This window comes from Rhinolophus hipposideros (assembly GCF_964194185.1).
Source record: "Rhinolophus hipposideros genome assembly, chromosome: 15".
Lineage (NCBI taxonomy): Eukaryota > Metazoa > Chordata > Mammalia > Chiroptera > Rhinolophidae > Rhinolophus > Rhinolophus hipposideros.
In genome coordinates this window covers 20,713,305-20,735,865 of record NC_138061.1, presented here as the reverse complement: position 1 = coordinate 20,735,865, position 22,561 = coordinate 20,713,305, and the positions used below count along the sequence as shown (strand labels likewise).

Below are 22,561 nucleotides of genomic sequence, written 5' to 3'. Positions count from 1 at the left end.
GGACGCGGAAACAGAATTCTCAGCCCCAGAAATAAGTGCTTCTCAGAGTAGATTGTTTGGCATCTCAATGCTGAGGAATGGATTTAGACTAAGCCCCAGCAACTGGTACAGATCCTGGTTGGGGAGAAAAGGTCTGAGATCCGTGTTTTGAGGCAATGAAATTTCTGGCAGGACCTGTGCACATATGTATTCAGAAGTCTAATTAGGCCCTTGGTGTGTTTGCACTGCTCTGTTGCAGTTCCTACAACAGTATTCGATTTTAACTACTTCCCGAGGGCAATGCTCTTTAACCCAGATTCATTCCTGGTCTGTTTTTTTTTTTTTTTTGAGGGGGGTTAACTACAGTCTACAATGCAGTACAATGAGGGTTACTGCACCTTATCCTTAAGGCTCTGGAGTCATTCATTTATTCCTTCCTTCTTCAGCTCTCTGATGAATGTAAAGTGGCTACCAGATATAAAGTATGCCACAGCCTAGAACTAGAGACCACAATAGCAAGAAAGGTCCACAGGTGTCATTGTCCAGCCTCTCGTTTTGCAGTTGAGGAAACTATTGTCTCCATCTCATCTGTCCAGTCTCTCTCCAAGGTCCAGGCTCTGATAGATCGAGTGTCCTGAATGCCCTGTGCTGAATCACTTTAAAGTGACAGCTAGGATCTTGCAGGGCTTTTGAGCTGAAAAGGCAATCTAGCTGGGACTCTGGGATATTGTGGCTCCACCACGAGTGGGAATGGAGCTTCCATCCCTCTTCGCGTCCTTCTCCCAGGCTGCTCCTCAGACCCAGGGGGCCTGTTTTTCCTGTTCTCCCCACTTAGTGGCCTCACATGGCTACATCGGCTTGCATAGTGTTTCAAGTCGACCCCAGACATGTCTTTGCCCTGCAGAAGTGACCCTACTCGGGACACTGGTTTCCAACTTAAGGTTCATTATGGGTTGAACTGTGTTCCCCTAAAATTCATATGTTGACGTAATCCTCAGAACCTCAGAATGTGACCTTAGTTGGAAGTAGGGTCACTGCAGACATGGTTAGTTAACATGAGGTCATCCTGGAGTAGGGTGGGTCCCTAATCCAAAATGACTGGTATCTTTATTAAAGGAAAATTTGAACAGACTGACACACAGAGAGGATACCATGCGAAGATAAAGGCAGAGATTAGGATGATGCATTGACAAGCACCAAAGCACCAAAAATTGCTAGCAAACTACCAAAAACTTGGGGAGAGGCATGGAATGGCTTCTCCCTCGTAGACCTCAGAAGGAACCAACCTTGTCCACTCCTTGATCTTGGATTTCAAGCCTCCAGAACTATGATGGAAACATTTTCTGTTGTTTAAGCCACCCAACTTGGGGTACTTTGTTATGGCAGCCCTAACAAACGACTGCAGGCTCCAAACCCAAAGTGTTTGAGAGTGCAGAGGGGAGAATAATCACCTAGCGAGGGAGAAGACAGTGGACAGGCTCTGCCTTCTTTGCTGCCCTTTCACAGTGCATGGCATTCTTGGACATATGTAAGCCATCAGGCTGAGACTTTCTGTAGGGGTTACTTTAATATATTTTTTTGGCATGTTTATTATATGAGGTCTTTTATCTAGAATACCTCTGACTTTTCTTGCTGATGTGCTAATGTCATTATTGGAGACCCAGCTCAGATCTCACCTCCTTGATGTGTATTTTTCTACTCCCAGGTTTGGGTAGCTGTTTTCTGCTCTCCTGTCCCATAGCTTACCTCACTGTATTCTAATCGCTGGTGCTGCTGTGTTGATTTAGCTCCCTGGAAGGTCTGCCGCTGCCTGGCATTATCCTGGGTGAGGGGTGACCCAGAGGAGACCCTGTGCTCAGGTTGCTGATACAGAAATGGGGCAAGTGGATGACAAGCATGTGAGGGGACAGAATAGTGTCAGGTTCTGGAGGGTTCTATGAAGAAAACAAAACAAAGCAATGTGGTAGAAGAGGACTGGGGCAGCTCGAGATAGGGAGGTCAGGGAGGCCTCCCCAAGAAGGCTGAGACCTGAAAGAATGGAAACAGTCATGCAAAGATCTGCAGGAAGAGTTCCAGGGGAGGAAAGCACAAAATGCAGAAGCCCATGGGAGAGAACGGTCCCTGCGTGTTCAGGCCTGAGTAGTTGCCAAATGGCTACTGAGCAGGAGAGTGATGGTGGGGTTGATGAGATGAGCAGGAGTGGGTTTATGGAAGCTTTGTCTCCCTGCCAGACTGAGCTACCGTGTTTCCCCGAAAATAAGACCTAGCCGGACCATCAGCTCTAATGCGTCTTTTGGAGCAGAAATTAATATAAGACCTGGTCTTATTTTCATGTAATGTAAGACCAGGTATACTATAATACAATACAATATAATATAATACCGGGTCTTATATTAATTTTTGCTCCAAAAGACTCATTAGAGCTAATGGTCCAGCTAGGTCTTATTTTCGGGGAAACATGGCAGCAGTGGAAAAGATTTCGTAACCTTTATCAGCGCAGTACCTCGCCCACAGTCAGTCCTTAATATATATATGTGTGTGCATGCTGAATGGATAACCATAAACACCTGTATGCAAACATGTTAATTAAACATCACTGAGCAATAACACATTTATCTAAGGCCTCCTTCTTGGGCACATTCTGCTAACCAAGATGCATCAAGAAGCAATCAGTAAATCAACAATGTTCAGACATGCCAAGGCAAGATGGCTCAGGGTCATACAATTGATGTAACAAACACTGCCTTTGGCCCTTGTTTAGAGCTTATTAACTGTCTTTTTACATATTATTATAATGGTGTTGGTTGCTAAATTTCTTAGTTCTTATCAACTTTAGAGTAACACATTATAATTTGGAAGCGAGTAGGGGTGGAAAATCGACACTCGAGGCAAACATCATGATGTGACTAGGATGGGATTGTGGACAGACTGGCAACAAGGAAGTAAATAGGTGAGAAGACAAAAAACCAGAACTAAGAATCCAGAAAGCTCATCAGTGTGAGGCTATTAATTCAAGGACAAGCAGCCCTAAGCATCACAGTAAGCGGGGACATGATCTTTTAGAGCATGGTAATAATACAGGCTGTTTACAATGAGGATACTGATGTACTACAAAAAAGGTTACATTTTGTTCCATGAATTTTGTCTAAGAAAACAGAAAAGTGGGTACCATTCTAGAATAATTTCCATTTGAAAAAGTTAAAATTCAAACACAAATCTGGTACTTAAGGATAAGCTTCATTTATCTGGAAAATGTACTTCTATGGTATTCCACTTCATTGAATGATGCCAAATAAATGAAAATGTGATTGTTTAGCCCTTTGATCTTCAAAAGCCTCAGTACAAGTGGTAGATGATTTCCTGTGACCTCCCAATCAGAGCAAGGAATTATTATTTTTGTTTTTCTCCCTCCCTAAGAGCCAGGTACAAAGTGACAAGCAAACAATGACATTATTACAGTGGCACTTTAATGGGTGTTCAGGGAACTAAAAAGTCAGCAGAGGCACTGCATGAAATATTCATGGGTATTTTTCTTTTTTCTCTGCTCTTCCCTCTCCAGATACAGGAGTGAAAAGCATCCAAGCCAGATGTTCTGAGTACAGAAAGCATGTAGAAATAGCACCTGCAGGCCTATCTTTGACCTTCTGGGGGAGGGAGGTATAGAAAAAGCTCTCCCCCTCCAATCCCAACGTCCTCTTTTCTCATCCTGACACCTTGTTTTTCCAATAAACTGAGATGCATCTGCTTCTTACCAAATCCATACAGAATGGATTTGACAGTTCCATCTCCCCTTCAGAATTACAGCAGGTTTTTGAAGATGCAAATACCCCTCACCCCCAAAGGCTTCTGGGAGAAGATAGATGGGATCAAACCAATTGGTGTCATAGAAGGGATAAAAATGGGGATGGACCAATGGTTTGGTCCAGGGTGCCACTTAGGCACTGCCTACAAGCTATTGACTTGGTACAAAGTTAGGGGTCTCTGGGAAGCAATGATGGAACTGGGGTGGTTATGCCACGGCCAGCTTTTGTCTTAATGATCATACAGAAAGTTTGGCTAATATATGGACCTACACTGCATGTATGCACTTTTCTGTGGAAGCCCATTGTATGAAATTCTAAACTTCTGAAACCACATTTTCATAGAAACACTCTTCCACATCAATCCTTTTGAGCATGTTCAGTCCTCTCACTGTGCCCGGAGGCACCCTGTCCTGTCCCACCTACAAACATATATTCCCATTTTTTCTTAGGCAGGTGGCCTTCTTTCTATATAGATCCTATCCATACTTTATGGCCCATCTCTGGCCCCTCTACCCCCACGAAGTCCTCCCTGTTCACTCCAGCCCTGTGGGATTTCCACTGCTTCTCCTCTTCCCTGGTACTCATTGCTGACTGTTTGTTTGGTATTTGTCACATCTGCCTTCTATTCAGTGGTGTGCTGGTAAATGTTTAAAAACTGGTTCTCTAGGGGAAGGGGAGAACCCTGATTCGTAGGACTCGACCATATGTGTAGCCTACATACTCGTACAGTAGCCGATTTCAAGCTAAGGACAAAATGTCACTGAATGCAGAGCTGTGAAGAGATGCGCTCATTGGCTTTCTCCAGCCGGTACCAGCTGGTTCCGGCACACTACTGCATGTGCTGCCCCAGGACTCTTACATATCTATCTTACCACCCCAACTAAACTGGAAGGTTCAGTTGTGCTCGATGCTGACTTTATAGTAGAAACATTTGGGGAACCTATGAAAAATACTCATGCCCAGGCTCTGCCCCCAGAGCTTCTGATTCAGCTGGTCACTGGAGGAAACAAGGCATCAGTATTTTTAAAAGCTTTCCAGGTGATTCAAATGTACAGCTTGGATGAGAACCACTGCCTTAGATGCACAGTATCAATACCACCCTGGGACTCGTTAGAAATGCTAAATTTTGGTCCACACCCCGGAACCACTGGATGCGAAACTTAGCCCAGCAATCTGTGGTTTAATAAGCCTTCCAGGTGATTCTGAGGCATGCTAAATTTGAGAACGATATTATGTCTTCTGAATCCTTATTAGAACTAAAGACAGTTATAGGCACACAGCTGTGCCCAATCAACACTTGTTGATTAAAATCTATCAAGGAGTAAATTTTCATGAAGCAAGCTATTTTTTTCCTCTTTGTGAAAGGATTTAGTTAGTGCAGCGTACCTTAAAATAGAGGTTTCTTCTTGTATATTGAATCATGTGTTTCACAAATATTCAAAGATCTAATATTTAATGTTCATTCAGCTATACAGAAACACACATATAAAACAAATTACAGTGAAATGCGTTCGTTTGTTCATTCAACAGATATGTGTTGATGGCTGGGAACCTCATGCAGAGTACAATGAAATTCATTTTTATTCATTCATCAAATATGTATTGACTGGCCAGGAATCTCAGACTAGGCATGAATAATTTGTTATTATTACAAGTTACAAATTGTTGCCATAATTTGTTAGTATGAGTATGTTTCTTAGGTTTGTGATGATGATGGCCAATCAGCATCCAGGTAGCACAAGCGTGGGCTTGAGTGCGAGTGCTTGCTTCATCTACTACTTAGAAGCTGGGTAGTCTTGTGGCAGACACTTAACTTCTATAGACTTCAATTTTTTCATTGTTTTTAATATTTACATAGAGTTTCTGGCTTTAACTGATACAGGATATTGTCGTGTGGGGCGGCCTGTGGGGTCTCTGCTCCTGCTCCCCACATCTGAACGTAGGACATAGTGAGGCCAAAAAGGAACACCCATGGAGCCATAGATGGGCGAGTAATACCACTATATTCTCGCTGGCGGCATCCGCCTCTCTGCAATCCGCTCTTGCTCGCTCAGCCACCATCTTCTTGCTAGCCCCCATTTTGCTGCTAGCGTAGCCACAGCAGTTATATTAGTGCCAATGGCTCACTGGTTACAGCTGATGGCCAACTAGCCACCGCTGATGGCCATCCAATCACAGTTGATGGCCATTTACTACCTGAGCCAGCACCTTTCTATGTGAGGCCCAGAGCCTGGAAACTGCACTGCTGGCTCTGTCCCCACAGATATCTATCAAAAACTTATAAGCATCATTAATAAGGATGAAAATAGAGTGACATTCTCATTACTGAGCAAAATTTTACTATTTCTGTTTTCAGCAGGTAGTAGATCCGTGTTTCTCAGATTTTAATGTACATGGGAATCGCCTGGGGATCCTGTTAAAAATGCAGATTCTGAGAGGTCTGAGGTGGGGCTTAAGTCTCTGCATTTTTAGCCAGCTTCTGGGTGATACCAATGATGCTGGTTCATAGACCGTACAGGGAGTAGCATGGCCCTGAGGTTCTGGCTGATGCAATAAAATAAGAAAAAGGAAGGAGGGACACGAGAATTGCACAGGACATTATTTGCAAAGTTGATTGCCTACTTAAAAAATTTACAAGCCACTAAAACTAATAAGAATTTTATGCCTGATGCCTTACAAGGTGCCTAGCTGCCTGGTGAGGTAGTTGTGAGGGGCAAGTGATGGTAATTTGTATATCATAAAGTAGTCTAGAAGTTTAAGCTAAAAAGCAATGAATTATTAATTTCTCAAAGCACAGTTAACTGCACTGCATTTCTCAGCCTATTGTAATAGGGTGATTTTTCTTTTCTTCAGAATCCTTCACTAAGATTCATCCAGCAGGCCCTAGGAATATATTTTGTACTCATTTCCTTTGTCCTAATCAGTTCCCTAAGTAAATGGCCCACTAATTTAAGAAGTAGGGGGCTTCTTAACCTACATTTGGCAGCGTGCTGAAGAGAAGAGATGGCAAATAGATTTTATCTAGTAGTCAGCTCTGATTAATTGGCAGGGTTTCTTGGAGTGTAAATGCTGAATGTGCTTCCAGGTCTGTAGGCAGGAGTGCTGTGATCGATTATTGATGTCCGCCTTTGACAGAGGACAGGAAAAGTGGTGAGCTGATTTCTAGAGCCAGATGGACTTAGGTTGAATTTCCACCAAGAACCAGAGACTGCCAGAAATTCCTTGCAAGAAACTCGGGACCACTTTATCGGCTTGTGGCAGCTTCCTGGCTTCACCTTTCTTTTCTTCTGCTGCCCTGGAGCTTAATCTTTTCTCTCTACCTGAGCTACACTTCCTCTGTCCCCTGTGATTTCTCTCTCCATAGATCTGAACAGAGAGGAGGGCAGTCTTCCCAGCTCCACCTTACCTCATCAACTCCATTCCCTTAGGGGCCCAACTCCTAATCTTTCCATGGAAACAGACAAATGCCGACATGAAAAAGTTAATAGGTTTATGTCTCCATACAACACTATATAGACATGGAACTAGTCTCTAGTTCCTAAATAGGCCAGAGGAACTTTTAAACCTCTGTCCCCTTATCTGTAAGATCAGGGATAGTGATTTTGACCTCTCAGGGTTGCTGAGATTATAATGTGTAAGTGATTTTGTATAAGTGATACGGCAGGCATTCAGCCAATGTTGGTTCCACTTTCAGCAGGCCCTCTGCACACTGTGTGCACTTTTTAATGATACTGGCATGTTGGCATAGGGTGGGAGTTGTGACCTGACTTGGCATAGAATCTAGATGACCTTCATGCATGCTGTTGGATGGGAAGAAAGGATAATTATTTTATGTAGCAAAAAATTCCAGGGCTCTTGCTCTGTGCCAGGTATAATTTGAAGTGCATTGTAGATATTAATTTGTTTAATTTTCATAATGACATTGTGAATTAGGTACTGTTTCACAGATGAGGAAACAGCGGCTGAAAAACTAAATGCGTTGTTCAAGACCACCCCACTAGTCAGTGTCAGAGCTGGCGTCCACCCAGGGAGTCTGGCTGCAGACTCTGCTTTCAGCCACTAGAACGTACTGCTTCAGCTAGGCTAGGGCTGGGGGGCATTAACTTGCCTTTTGGGGCCAGAGATACTGGCTTTATTTCATGGAGAATTTCTTATCTTCTGGAATTTCTGGAAGCAGCACTTCTCCTTGATTCTGGTGTTCTCCTGCTGCTTTCGGGAGAAATGACCCAGGGGAAAGTCAGGATGGGAGACAGGGGACTGAGATTAAGTCTGGAATAGACCCAGTGATGCTGTAAGATTGGGCTAAAGAGAACCAAAAGGGGGAGCCTGTGGTCTGACTGCTGTGGTATACATGAGAGGAGCTGAGAGAGTGGACCAGGAGATTGCTAGTGGAATCGATGCATGCATCAGGTCTGGTCAGTATTTGCCTCCTTGACCCAGTCCTGGAGCCCCACCCTGACTCCCATGTTTTGAGTGGTCAGAGGAGCATTGCGGGAAGTGAATAACGTGATATCCTTATATATCTCTGTCCTTGTACTGGCATTTTCAGTGCTTGTTTACTTGTCTGTGTCCTGTGTGAACTCTGTGTGTTCTTATATTTCAAGCACTGGGCATGCAGTTGGTAAATGAACTGTGAATGTATGACTTATTGTAGGAAGGGCTCCAGCATGGGACTGAGGAGGCAAATATTGACCAAATCTGGTGAATGCATCCTTTGTCCTGCTGTCTGCTGGGGAGGCTCTCTTCCTTCATATTGACATGTTGGGCATTCACCTTGGCTTTCTCTTGCTACTGCTGAGGGACCATGATGGAGTCAGGATTTGGGGAACTGGTAGGTGGAAGGAGGAGCAGATGCCATACGTTGGGTTCAAGGACATGAGGGGCCACGGTATGGAAAGAATAACTCTCCATTGTAACTTGAATTGTTTGCCTGAAAGCAGGTGCTTCCTTTCTGTAGCCTTTCCAAAGGTGCATATTGGCTTTCCGTGACATGTTCTCCCATTATTTTCTCCACCATAATTGCCTATGGGGTTTGAATTAACATAAATATTACTTGCCCTCCAGTATGATCGGTAAGACCCATTATTCCCTAGGTAATGACTGTCATGTTTCTAGTTTTTCTGGGTTTAGAGGAAGTATACAAAAAGTAGCTCTTCCTTGAATTCACATTCTTTCAGTATTTTTGGTGAATAATGTGCCTAAGTCATCCTTGCCCCCAATTAAATGTGGCTCTGACAGTCAACATCTTATTTTCCCAGCTTAATTGTAACCTTTTTGAAAACTGGTTCTGTGACTTGTTCTGACACAGACCACGGTTTACATGAATGAAAATGCATAGTAAATACTTGTTGAGTCAGTGTTTGTACACTTAATCTATGCTGGAGTAGCTGAGAAAATGACCTTTCCAAGAGGGTGGCAAGGTTGGCTTTCTGAATCACAGCTTTAGGGAATGCTGGGATTTCTAGCCTACACGCTTGATGAAATTTTACCTTAAGATACAGGTGAAACTCTACCTCCCAGGCCTGTAGAAATAATACCTTTTTGTAATGCCAACTCCAGAAGACTTAACAGTGGCAAGCTTTTAGGTTCTATTCTGAAAGTTAAGTGTCACTGCTTCTCTTTAGAAATGTGGCCCTCTCCTTTTTCCATTTATTTATTTATTCATTCATTCATTCATTTACATTATTTACAAGTTTATTAGAACTTGGCTGTAGTATAAAAGATGGTCAGTTGGGCTGGCCCGGTGGCGCAGGCGGGTAGAGCTCCGTGCTCCTAACTCCGAAGGCTGCCGGTTCGATTCCCACATGGGCCAGTGGGCTCAAAAAAAAAAAAAAAAAAAAAAAAGATGGTCAGTAGGTGCCACTCAATGAATCGTTTTACTACAGGTAAAAAGACGCTCAGGAGATTCCAGGACAGGACTAGGTGCTTAACTAGATAAAGCAGAATTAGCACTTTGTCAAATGTTTTCTGAAAAGAAGCCTCTAAATATACTCTCCTTGACCTGGGTGAGAACAGTTAGAACAAAGCTTCCCAAAGTGTGGCTCAGAGGAAAACCGCCTCAGAATTACCTGCCGTACTTGTTATAATTATGGTTTCCTGAGCTCCAAAGGAGGTGCACAGAATCAGTCTGTAGGAAAGAGGCACCATGAACCTGCTGTTTTATAATTTTGTCAGATGATGCTTTTGTGCACTGCATTTAGAGAATCATTTAGTGTAGGCATTCTCCATTCCTCAGGGGGAGAGAAGTGGGCACATTGGATTGGAGTTCAGTAACGAGGAGGTGGAGAATGGGCAGTTTTTGGGAAATATGAGAGTTTCTTATATTAAAAACTAAAACCAGCACTCTGTAAATTGTATTTTATAATTCAAGGAACATTTAAAGAGAAGTTGTACTTGAGATGGGGCCAGGGAAAGTGGGAGGAGGAAACTCTTGACATACAGAAAAGAAAAAAACAACATCATTTTGCTAATCTGATTTTTTGTTTTCCTTGACAGTGTGGTATCCATGGACACCAAGCAGAGCACCTCTAATAAAGCCACCGTGGTGCTTTAAGGCGATAGCGAAGTTGTGGTTCTTATTAGTCATTCAGTGCTTGTGGAGCTTCTGCTGATGGAGAATTTGCTATTCCAGAGCTTCACAAGTCAGGAGTCACCCCTTGCTCCCTCCAACCCAATTTTCTATGCAGAAAGCATCTGCTTCTCTGTGTAATTAGAAGTCCTCCTCCTCCTGAATGACACTGGAGTGACCCGACGTGGAGGCACAGAACATGGACAAGTGTGTAAAGATCTGGGCACAGAAGGAGGTCAGGGTCAAGGGCAGCTCGTGGAGTCCTATTGACTGTGCAGACAGAATCCCGATAGCTGGAGAGGGTAGCTCCACCCTTTTGAGAGCTGGTTCTGTGACCTTTTCTGACACAGGCCATGATTTACATCAATGAAAATGCACAGTAAATACTTGAGCACCCTTGAGCACCCTCTCTGTAGAGTTCTGACATCAGGCTTCACGTTATTCTAATACTTCCTTGCTGCTGCATCTCCTCTTTGCTGCCCCATCCTCCTCCTCTAAACTTTCTACCTCCTCTATTTTCATGAGTGACAGAAGAGAGGGTCAAAGAACTACCAGTTTCTTTGCCCTTAAGGGAGTTTAAGGATCTATCTTGTGGTGTTAGAAAAGTGTGGCTTCACCAGGAGTGAAGGAATCACCGACTGTGGACTCTTCACAACTCCACAGGGAAGAACACAAGAGTGGAAGAGAGGACACATCCCCAGGGGGCTGTAGCAGGCGGCAGGTTGGGCCCCTGCCAGCTGATAGCCAGAGGGAAAGCCGGGGTGAGGCCAGTTCACAGACGCTGGCTATGGAGGCTGCCCCAGGCACTGTGCCCACAGGGGTGCTGCCAGTGGTAGCTACTTCTGGAAGCTGTTTTAGAACAAATATCTCTGATGAGATATTTGGAGTACCACAGCGGGCATTCCTACCCCTTGGAGTGAGGCCAGCCGCCATCCTTGTTCTGGGAAATGTGCCCAGGTGTGGTGAAATGTCTGCTAAGTAGTTGGGGCCCCAGGGCAAAATTCAGCATCAGATGGAAGAGGTTGGCAAGTATCGCCAGGGTCTCATTCTAGTAGAGGGAGGGGGCTCTTCAAGACGACTTGTTCCAACTAAGGGAAGTTGGCCAGGAATTGGTACCATCCTCCAAGAGGTCTAAAACATCTGCTCAGAGCCAGAGAACCATTTAGCTGCTGAGGTCTCAGGCAGGGTTGTCGGGGTGAGTGCTAGCTGGAGTCTGACATCTGCCTCTCTCTGCATGTGTGTCCTGGGGTAGGACTTTCCTTTCTGTGTGTCTTGGCTCCTTGTCTGTAAAATGAAGGGTTTGGGTTTGGTGACCCCTAAGTCCTAGATTGATCTTATAAGTTACAAGCTTTATTCAGATGACTTTTCTTTGGGAGCCATTGGGAATGATGATGGTTATAATAATGTCTCCAATTAGGATAATAATGTTATAACACTGTTAGTTGCACAATAGTGAAACAGGCTGCCTTATGAGGTGATGAGTTCCTTGTTACTGGGGGTATTCAAGCCACAAAGAATACTTTGGACTAATTCCATGATATCTTCATCAGAATCATCTGATTACTAAAAAATTATATTCCTGGACCCCACCCCCAGAAATTCTAATTTGACAGGCTTGAATGGGACCTGGTAATTATCCTGAAAAATGGATCTGAAGCAATGTGCTGCTGTAGAGAGGTTAAGTATGTTTGGAAAACCCTGTACACTATATACTTTGTTGGAAGTTCACAAAGCACAGGATTGATTCTGTGAAATCCAATAGAGAAAGGATGTATTTGATTTTGATTAGCTCAGTGTTTCCAGAGTTGATTGTAGGACTTTATTGGATAAGAGGAGAGGGGGACTCTTATTTTGAGGCTACCAAAGCAGTTCCATGGAACTCTGTGGGGATGATGCTTTTGTGGGTTTACTATATATTTCATGGGAGTATCTGTGATAGCACTGTCTAATACAAATACAATGTGAGTCCCATAGAAAATTAAAAATTTTCTAGAAACCACACGAAAAGAAAAAAAGAAAATAGGTGAAATCATTTCTAATGATTTATTTTAGTTTAACTTAGTATATCCAAAATATTGTTATTTCAACATGTAATTAATATACAATTATTTTTTGAGAGCTTTTCAAAATATAATTTAAAACTATTTTGTACCAGTACAATATATTAATTTTACAAATGTAAAATTTTATCAGCTGTTAAAGCATTTGCAAAAACCACACATCCTACTTCAGCTTTATTGCACAATATCTATAAGAAAATATTAATTTATAAATTAGAAAACATAAAAATGCTTTCAACATAGAAGAGACAATCTGATTTTAAAGACAATACTCTATAAGAATGTCTCCCCAGGAAATAACAAACTTTCACAGGATACCAAGCTGGACAGATGCTTCGGCAGATCCAGTACAAAGCACTGTTTAAAACCAGTCTGAGATACCATGTTTCCCCAAAATAAGACCCAGCCGGACAATCAGCTGTGAAGCGTCTTTCGGAGCAAACACCAATACAAGACCGGGTCCTATGTTATATAAGACCCGGTCCTACAGTAAAATAAGATCGGGTCTGATATACAATTATTAATGCGACATTTTGCACTTTTTTTTTCCCTACTAAGCCTGGGAAATCTGGTGCAGATTTTATATTTTCAGCCCATCTTAATTAAGACTGGCCGTGATCTAAGTGCTCAGCAGCCACTTGCGGCTGGTGCGTGCCGTATTGGACAGTATGGGTCTAAGAGATCTGTTACTTACCATGTGGTCCAAAGGTCAGCATCAGTGTCACCTGGGAGCTCTAGAGAAATGCAGAATCTCGGGCCCCACACCTGACTTACCGAATCGGACTTTGCATTTAGCACTATCTCAGGGGATTCTGTGCACCTTAAACTTTGAGAAGCTGTGTTAGATGACATCTCTTCTAATTTCAAGATTTCCTGTCCCTCAGATTCTCTGTGGACGCAGCTAATAAGTACAGCTGACGTGAGGAAGTAAGGGACCCCGTGTGCAAAAGTGGATGCACTTGGCTCATGCAATGGCCACTTGGCCTCTGACCCGGTAGAGAGACTCTGGGATTCCTGGGCTGAGGATGGATGATGGAAGGACACACCACATTATAACGAATTATTGTAATTTGAATCTTGGTGCTGTGGGAGTGTCTTCCAGGGAGACTGGCCTCCAGCAAGGCTTCCCTGGAGAAGCAAGGTTTAGGATGAGGATTGAAGGGGTAGGTATCGAAGCATTGGAATAGCACAGGTATGAGCCCCGAGGCTTCTGGAAGAAGGTCTTGAGGCTAGAGAGGTAGCAGGGGTCAAATCCCATAGGGAGCGGAGGCATGGCCCCATCCCAGCATGTCATTCCCGTGGCGTTGCGTCATGGACATTAATCTGATCTGGTCCTCCTAATTAGGCTGTGAACTCCTTGCAGGCGGGGTCTTCACCGAGAGACCTCCAGTTCTTCCCCAGCAGCAGCAGCAGCAATGTACTGGTGCCTAGTGACTTGGAGAGCTGACTGATGCATTTTCAGGAATTTTGTGAGCTGGTTATTGCACATGGGTTGCTTGAAATTGGCCACGATGACAGTATTTACACTATGGAAATTGGTGACTGCTATAAATCTAGGTTCTTGTATTTTTCCTTTCAGAGAGCTGGTATTTAATCATTTACCAGTATGCCCCGCCAGCCGTACAGTGCTGGGCATATAAAGCAGGAGGCAGTAGGTGGGAGAAGAAGAAACTCAGAATTGGGAGATAGACACTTTGTTGTTTGTTGCTGGTCAAGTTATTTGGTTAGCCTCTCTGAGCTTCAGTTTTCTCATTTATCAGATGGAGCTATTGAGATAGATTCGAGAAGATGGGTATCAGGAAAGAGAGAAGAGCTGCTGAAATGAGAGCCCCCAGTTCAGGTCTAACAGAACAGACCAGGCTGGTTTCCTCCATCTCTCAATTATCTCTGTATCTCAAGAACTGGAAATGTCTATTTTCTGTTCCTTGTGAATTGTTTTTGATTATGGTTTTAAATTTTACCTTGTAAAATATAACATTCTATGTTGTATTTAATTTCACAGCCATCTCCCTTTTTTTGGGAAAAAGGTGTGGTATACACTTTCTTATAAAGCATGAACTCTATGAATAATTGTTCTGTTCACTTACAATCACCCCAGCTCCTCTGCTACCCCCTCTTTCTACCTCTTCTCACAGCTCTCAGTGGGAGACCAGCCTTTACTTTTATTTTTACTTTTTAATTTTTTTAAATTATTAGTTTCAGGTGTACAAAATAATGTAATACTTAGGTATTAAACCCCTAACAAAATGATAACCCTCCACCCCCAATCTATTGCCCTTCTGACATCGTATACAGCTGTTACAATTCCATTGACTCTATTCCCTATGCTGTCCTCCACATCCTGTGACTACATATGTATTAAATTATAGTCGACATTCAGTACTATTCAGCGTCAGCTTCCGGTGTACAGCACAGTGGTCAGGCATCTACCCTGTCCATAAAGTGGTCTCCCGATTAAGACGTGTGCCCATCTGACACCCTACAAAATCTTTACAACATTATTGATTATAATATGATCAGCCTTTACTTTTGACTGAACAGACTATCCCAGCCCTTCCCCGACAGCAAGAAGAGGGCGCTCTTCATTCTCCGGGTTCCCTGCAATTTAGGACTTGATTTTCTGAGGCTGCATTGTTAACCCCCATGTCTCAGAGGGTGTATGGCTGAGCAGCACCCCTTCTTACTCTGCACCCTGTGCTGCTATCTCCATGTCCCCAGGAAAAGGGAAGACTGTGTTGTCCCTCCGAGGGTGTCTGCTGTGTGTTGATTGTTTAAGGATAATATTTCTGGCAGTGGAGCAAATGAGGCGAGAAATGGCTTTTGCGGGTGAATAAATGCTGAGATGATGTGGCAGTTTCCGTCTGTGGCCATGAGTCCCAATTACCTGACAAGAAAGAGAGATTTGACCGAGTCCATCGTGAGCCTTGGTTCTGAGGGCAGTGGGCAGCGAGGAGTGACAAGCAGGACATTTAGGGCCAGGAGCCGAGAACACAAAGGGAACAAAAAGGGACCATCATGGATTCTGGTCCTGTTATTGATGCAACTTGATGTGTGACCTTGAGCAAGTCATTTTCCATCTGTGCTTTAGCTTACCTCTTTGTAAAAGGACGGACTTGAACCAGGTGTTCTCCAAGGCCCCTCTCTGCACTGAGATTCCATGATTTTATGAACTTCACCAACAAGCAAAGATAGTCCTATTTCGGTTTGTTTTATGTTCTAATTCCCAAGGACATATTTCTAATGAACTGTACTCCAGGGATTCCTATTATTTCTTGTTAGCCAAGAATAATTTTAATAAGCAGCAGTAAGCTATGGGGAGTCTAGGGAGTGTGTGTGTGTGTGTGTGTGTGTGTGTGTGTGTGTGTTTTCCATTTAAGAGTGTTCTGGGAATTCTGTTTAACTCAACAAGCATTTACTGAGTGTCCACTCTGCGGCTGAAGTATGACACACTGGAAGCCACATAGGATTTTGAGTTGAAACCAGGGTTTCAATCTGTGATTTGCTATTTGTTAGCAGTGGGTTTGGGTTCTTAAGTAACTTAAGTGTTACTTAAACTTTCCGAGTCTCAGTTTCTTCACCTATAAAGTAGAAAGAGTGTATTCCTCATGTATTCCTCATCGAGGAATACATAAGAGAACGTGTCCAGAACACATAGCACAAGGCTTGAGGCAGGCAAATGCTCCATAAGTGTTACGCCTTTTCCTTTTTGGTACCAACCTTGATTAAGTGTTAGGAATACAAAGACACGTGTAAGTCAGGGGGTTCCTGTCTGCAGGACATCCACTGATCTTCAGGCAGACAGACACCCAGTCCATGAGGAGGTGTCCATCAGCACCTCAGGTAAGGATGCAATAATTTGGGGCCCAGAGATGTTTAGCCATAGAGTCACGAACTAGCAAGCCAGTGGCCAGTGTGCTCCAGTGCCAATGAGGAAATGCAAACACAGGGCAGCTGGGGCCAGTTCTGTAAAGACGGAATGACGCCCTTCAGTGCTACTTTGGGCTTGGGCATGGCATTTAGACCTTGTCCCTCTTGGTAGCACTGTACTTGAAGCCTTCCAGGCAGAATAGCATTGGCGCTGGTGTATATAGAGCCAGACTGGCACCATGCATGGGTGGTGGGATTCTCCAGATAAGCAGAAACAGTCCCCTGAGGCCAAGAAGTCTGACTTAGCTGGGGGACAAGGTCTGCTCACTTGAATAGCAAGAAGCTAGAGGCAGAGCGTGGAGTTGCTTCTGACCACGTCAAGTACATCGTAATGGAGCACTTTCCCTTCTGCCCTTCTTTCCTTCCTTTCCTTTCATTAAATAAGCAGATATTCAACACTTTGGGGTGTCTAAGTGCTGAGGCTCTTGGAGCGGGTGAATCTGCTACTTGCTTCTGAAAGATTCCAGTCTAACTGGGAAGACAGACACATTAAGATGCTTAGCAATGGATGAGAGGGGCTAAGGACATGGGGACAGGGTTGGGAGCGGAGCTGGGAGCCTGAATGTGAGGGGTGTGTGAGTGCACCAAGCTGTAGGAAGAAGGGCTTCGTGGAGTCCAGGGGAGGATTTCTGGAAGAGGTGATCTTAGCAGTGTTCACGCAATTCTTCCTTCAGGCCATGGGGCTCTAACGTGCCATGGAGTTCTCTAACACTCCCCAAGGTTGGGGAATTCTTATGTCTGTTTGGAGTTCTTTCTGCCAGGCCAGCTTGATGTTGCCAGACATTGCAAGGGTTGTTGGAGTTGGCAGGAAGCCCTCATCTGAAAGTCAATTGCATTTGCCTTTTGAAAATGGGACAAGACATTTATGCTTAATAGTTGGGTATTTTTGTTGTTGGCTTAAATTTTTTTTTTTTTTCCGAATCACACTCTGCTAGTGAAATAAGATTAATTTGAAATGGAATTAACTGTCTGTTGTGTGTCAGACAACCTTGCCAAATAATTACATCAAATATAGTTTGCAAGGAAGGTTGTCTTTTTATCTTTCTTAAAGGACAGCCCAGAACACAAACATGCACCGTGCCCGCCTCAAAGAGCCTGTTCTTGAGTCTTTACCCAGGATGGCTGTATCAGCTCATCCTTATGAGAGCCTGGGTCAGGCAAAATTGTAATAACCATATATCTCAGAACTGAGAACCTTTCTGTACCATTTTCACTGAAGATATCAGCTTTAATAAAAATAAAAGAATCTGAGCTTATTCAGCAACCGGATAAGTAAGTAAAAAAGACTCACAAAGCCCTGAATAGTTCCTCTTTGTTATATGGCAACAGAGAGATAGATAGCGATAGAGATAGAGAGAGAGAGAGAGAGAGAGAGAGAGAGAGAGAGTAAAAAACCTACAAGGGTGAGAGATAGAGATGCTCATGGATGAGGGGAACAATGGGGTGTTGGGGAGTAGAGACTTTTTTTTGGTTCCTTACTCGTGACCAGGTCACAGTGAGCTGTGGCTTTGCAGATGTCGTGGCTGTGCCCTCCTCCTGGGACCCCAAGGACAAGCTTCCTTCTGGTCCTGTCTTCTCATGGTCAGGAAGGTTGGGCTCACCTTTGAGGAACTTAGAACTCAAGATGACCCTAAAGATACTCTTGCTTAATATGTTTATTTTGCGAATGAGGAAACTGAGACCCAGACAAGGGAAATTCAACAGCTGCTCACTGTCTCCACAAGTGTGTGGCATGTGTGAGAGTCAGTGGTTGTGCTCAAGGAGTGGACCCCAGTTACATGCTGAACCGATGGAAAGGCAAGCGGGGTGAGAACTGGACACTCTTGAGTCCCAGGCCATGTGCTGCCTGCTGCCCCATTCCCACTTACTTTAGCTGAGGGACGTGCACTGAGCAAAGAGCGGGTGTTTCTGCAGGCAATCACTTTGCCTTCATAACCTATTCTTTCTCATTCCCTCATCTCAGTTTTCAACCAGGGGCAAGTTTCCCTTCCAGGGGACATTTTGAAATGTCTGGAGGCATTTGTCACAACCCGGGGAGGGCGCTACTGGCATCTCATGGGCAGAGGTTAAGAATGCTGCTACATGTCCTGCAGTGCACAGGCCAACCCCTCACAACAAAAATTTATCCAGCCTCAAACATCAATAGTGCTGCTGCTGAGAAACTCTGTGTGTCTCATTTTGCGTGGGAGTGTGTGTGTGGGGGGTGTATTTTGAAAGAGACAAGTGTTCATTGTGACTGCAGGGAGGGTGTTGATGTCATTTTGGGGGTGAATTAGGCTCCTGTTTTATAAACTTGCCTGACCATCAAAATTATACATCTCGCTTGTTTAAAAAACATATATTCCCAGATCCAACTCTTGTATACTGAATCGGAATGTCCAGGCGTGGGCCCAGGAATCTGTATTGCTACTTAGCTCCAAAGGTGCTTCTGACGCGGAGCCTGTTTTGGTAAATAATGGATAAGGTAACAGTGCTGGTAGAACATCGTTATGTGTCCATTCAGGTAAATCTGGATATTAACCTTAGCTTGGCTGTTTGTCCAATATGTGACTTGGACAAGTCTCCTATTCTCAGAGCCTGTATTGTCGTAGCCTCAGAAGAGGGACAGCATCATCCATCTCATAGTTTGCAGTGAGCATACAATGAGATAACCTGTGTCAAAGCTCCTGGCCAAAAGTAAGTAGGTGTTTATACCTGTCAGATGAGCCTACTGTGTTTGATAATAAAGAGACTTAACAGTCATCAATCGCTTATGTTCCAGGCACCGTGTTAAACGCTGTTACAATGATCTTTTATTGTAAAAGGCTTCACAACAACCATGTTTTATAGCTGGACCACATTCCAGGTACTCTGACTGTGGCAGGCTGAATTATGGCTCCCCAAGATGTCCACTTCCTAATCTCTGGAACCTGTGGATGTTACCCTACATGGAAAAAGGGATTTTGCAGACGAGATTAAGTTAAGGATCTTGAGATGGAAGATTATCCTGGATTATGTGGGTGAACCTGATATCATCGCAGGGATCCTCACAATAGGAAGGTAAGAAATAGGAGAAAGTAGGGGATGGGACAACGGAAGCCAGAGGTTGCAGTGATTTGAGGAAGGGATCTTGAGTCGAGGAATGTGGTCGGCTTCCAGAAGCTGAAATAGGCAAAGAAGTGGATTCTTCCCTAGAGCCTGCACAAGGAGCCAGCCCTGATGTCAGCTTGGCTTTAGCCCTGTAAGACCCATTTTGGACTTCCAACTTTTACAACTGTAAAAGAATAAATTTGTGTTGTGTTGAAGTCACCAGGTTGTGGTCATTTGTTAGAGCAGCCATAGGAAATGAATACACTTATGATGGTCTCCTATCCACAAAGCCTGAGTGGTCAAAGGGAGGTCAGACATCTGCTATTTGAGCAGTTAGAAGAGAGAGAGAGAGAGAGAGAGAGAGAGAGAGAGAGAGAGAGAGAGAGAGAGAGAGAGAGAGAGAGAGAGAGAGAGAGAGAGACACCCAGAGAGACAGAGACAGACACCCACCCACTCACCCCTGTACCTACACTTACACCTGAAAAGCCTGGGAGAATTCGCATCAAAGAGCAAACAGAAACATTTGAGAGGAAAAGTTGAGAGTGAGGATCCTTCCCCACTGGTCCTATTAATCCCAGGGGACTTCTGAAAGGAAGTGGGAAGGCTGCCATCCCCTGAGGTCTCCAGCTGATGTCTTGTAAAGGCATTTTGGTATCTTGGAAACGGCTCCTCTCTTGCCCAGTGACCCACTGACACCTTCGATGTTGAGTCTGCCGTCTGGTCCTCTGCCCTCCTTTCCAGATGGCACAGTGGCTCCTGCTGCTGGCTTACATGCTCTGGAAGCAGCTTTAACCCCCTCCCCGCTGTAACTCTGATTATCGGGGGTGGCAGGTGGAGCCCTCTTCATTTCCCTTCCTTGTCATACAAGTCTCTACTCTCCCCAGCCTCACCCCGCACTACTCCATGGCAGTTGATGAGGGCGGTGTAAGTGCTGACTAACATGGTTATTAGAGGAATGAATTATTTAAGGAGATGTGCACGTCTTTCACCTGTCATTCATCAGAGGGAGGCTTGACGGGAACACTAACCTTAAGAACATTACTATTGCTGGTGGGAAGGAGGAGGGAAGCGGAGGGGTGGGGCAGGGGGGTGGAGGGGAGCAAGGAGTGGCTGCGTGGTAGAGAATTGGGAAGCGTTGCCTTGAGAAAAGAGGCAGATTAAAAAAAAAAAAAAACTAGCTGAGCGTAATTTGCAAGAGTATTTTTGGCTCCGAGACACTGTGAATTGGAAACGCAGGAGAACTAGCACGGCACACATTCAGAGGCATCTGTGAGCATACGGACCAATATGATCACTGTAATTATAATACTAATAAATGTTCTCTCGTGGTGTGACTTATGGAGGTCACCCTGAGATGAGAACGTAAAGAGGAAGAAAGAAGGAAAGGGAAGTTATTAATAAGCCTTAGACACCACCCTCAGAGTTTGCTCACTGCTTTCCTACACTGTACCCTTCCATGCTCCGCTGTCTGGCCCAGACTCTGATGATAGAGGACTCCCCTTGGGCTATTATCATGAGCCCTGGGTAGCTGATCTTATTTCCAGAGGGACTGTTTCTATCAGGGGAGAAGGCCAGTTCTGGGCCTGGTTCCTGTTTGGACCTGGAGGAGCTTCTGATCCTAAAGCAAATTTTCCTTTTGTGGGATAATAAGGTTTGAAACTGGATCTCTGGGTGGGATGGGAGATAAGGACTGTCTCTGCTAGAATATGTTGAACTCAGGCTCCGAAACCAATTACCTTCAGTGGAAAGCCAGTGGCCAGCTGAGATGGGCACTGACCAGCAATCACCCGTGTCCTGTGCCAATCATCAAACATTTGCTGTGTCAGATGAATGATCCTCATCTCACAGGGGACACAGAAATGTCAGAGACGATCTTTCCTCAGGAGCTCACTGTCTTCTTAGGGAGTGAACAACAGTACATAGGTACTAACTGTAGACTCTTGTTGCTAATATTACTGTTAATATTACTGCTAAAAATATCATTCTTTAATATCAGAGAGGTACATTACATAACTTTATTAGTAGTACATACTACGACTACTAGTAATAAATAGCACTGTGGTGCCAATATGGATGTATTTTGGACAGAAAATGAAACAGGAGAGATTACAGAGAGTAGAAAACTCTGTAGGCAGGTGTAGTAGTAATACTGATATCTAACATCTGCAGAATGTTTTATGGCTCATATCCACCTTTACATCTCATGGGATCTTACCAGCAGTCAACTGCAGCCTGGAGAAGTTAAGTAGCTTGCTTATATCACACAGCTGGTAAGTGGAAGAGCTGGAATTCGAACCCCTTGTGATGCCAAGGCCAGGACTTGTTCCACCTACCACAGCTGCCACCCCACAGGTGCTTATGTATTCATATGTGGCACATGTGGCACAGTGCTTTGTGTTCTATGTCTTTTTCCATCAGTCATGTCCTTTGACCTTCACAGAGACAGAGTGTATGAGGTAGGCTTGGGCTTGTGCTGGGGGTGTCAGAGGCAATCACTCGTTGGAGGACATGGCTTTGAGCCACCCGGTAGCTTACGTATTTGGAGGTCATGGTGACTCCTGGAGAACACACACAAAACTCTGACACACACACACACAAGACAAGAAGAAGAAAAACATACAGAGCAAACAAGCAACAATCATAGAAAGCTGTGTCACTATTCCTATACCTCACTAATGACCAAATATCAGTTATGCTTTCCTACATTCCAGAAGGAGCACAGCGGACGATGGGTGGGAATCATCCAGGGCCCGCATTTCCTCCTGCTGATCGTCAGGCCCAGTTGGGCATATGTAGTTTGCGCTGATTTTTGGTATCAGGGCAGATCTTCCTGCTCCCCTTCCCCGGATCCTGGGGTCCGCCCCATTCCTCTGCCATCATTTGCACAGTGGGGTCTCCTGTAGATAGAGGAACTGAGGTGGAATCAGAGGGAGTCATCGAGCTTCACAGACACAGTGCTTGTTTTGTTTCTATGTGTAGAGGGGTGTGTGTATACCCACAGACACCCTCCCAAGCGTGCCTGCGCTGAACTTGCCCCCCACACGCAATAACCTGGAGCAGTACCGGCCGTCTTGTGCATGGGTCATTTGGATCGCCAGTTCCAAGGCAGCTTTATTATCTTCTAACCCCCTTCTGATATTTCCTGTGACTGACAG

At 44.4% G+C, this 22,561-nt stretch overlaps 1 protein-coding gene across 2 annotated transcripts in view; it reads left to right on the top strand.

Moving 5' to 3' along the window:
* Nucleotides 1-22,561, top strand: part of SORCS3 (sortilin related VPS10 domain containing receptor 3) — a 541,876-nt gene that overhangs the window by 91,251 nt on the left and 428,064 nt on the right. The gene's annotated exons all lie outside the window — the stretch shown is intronic.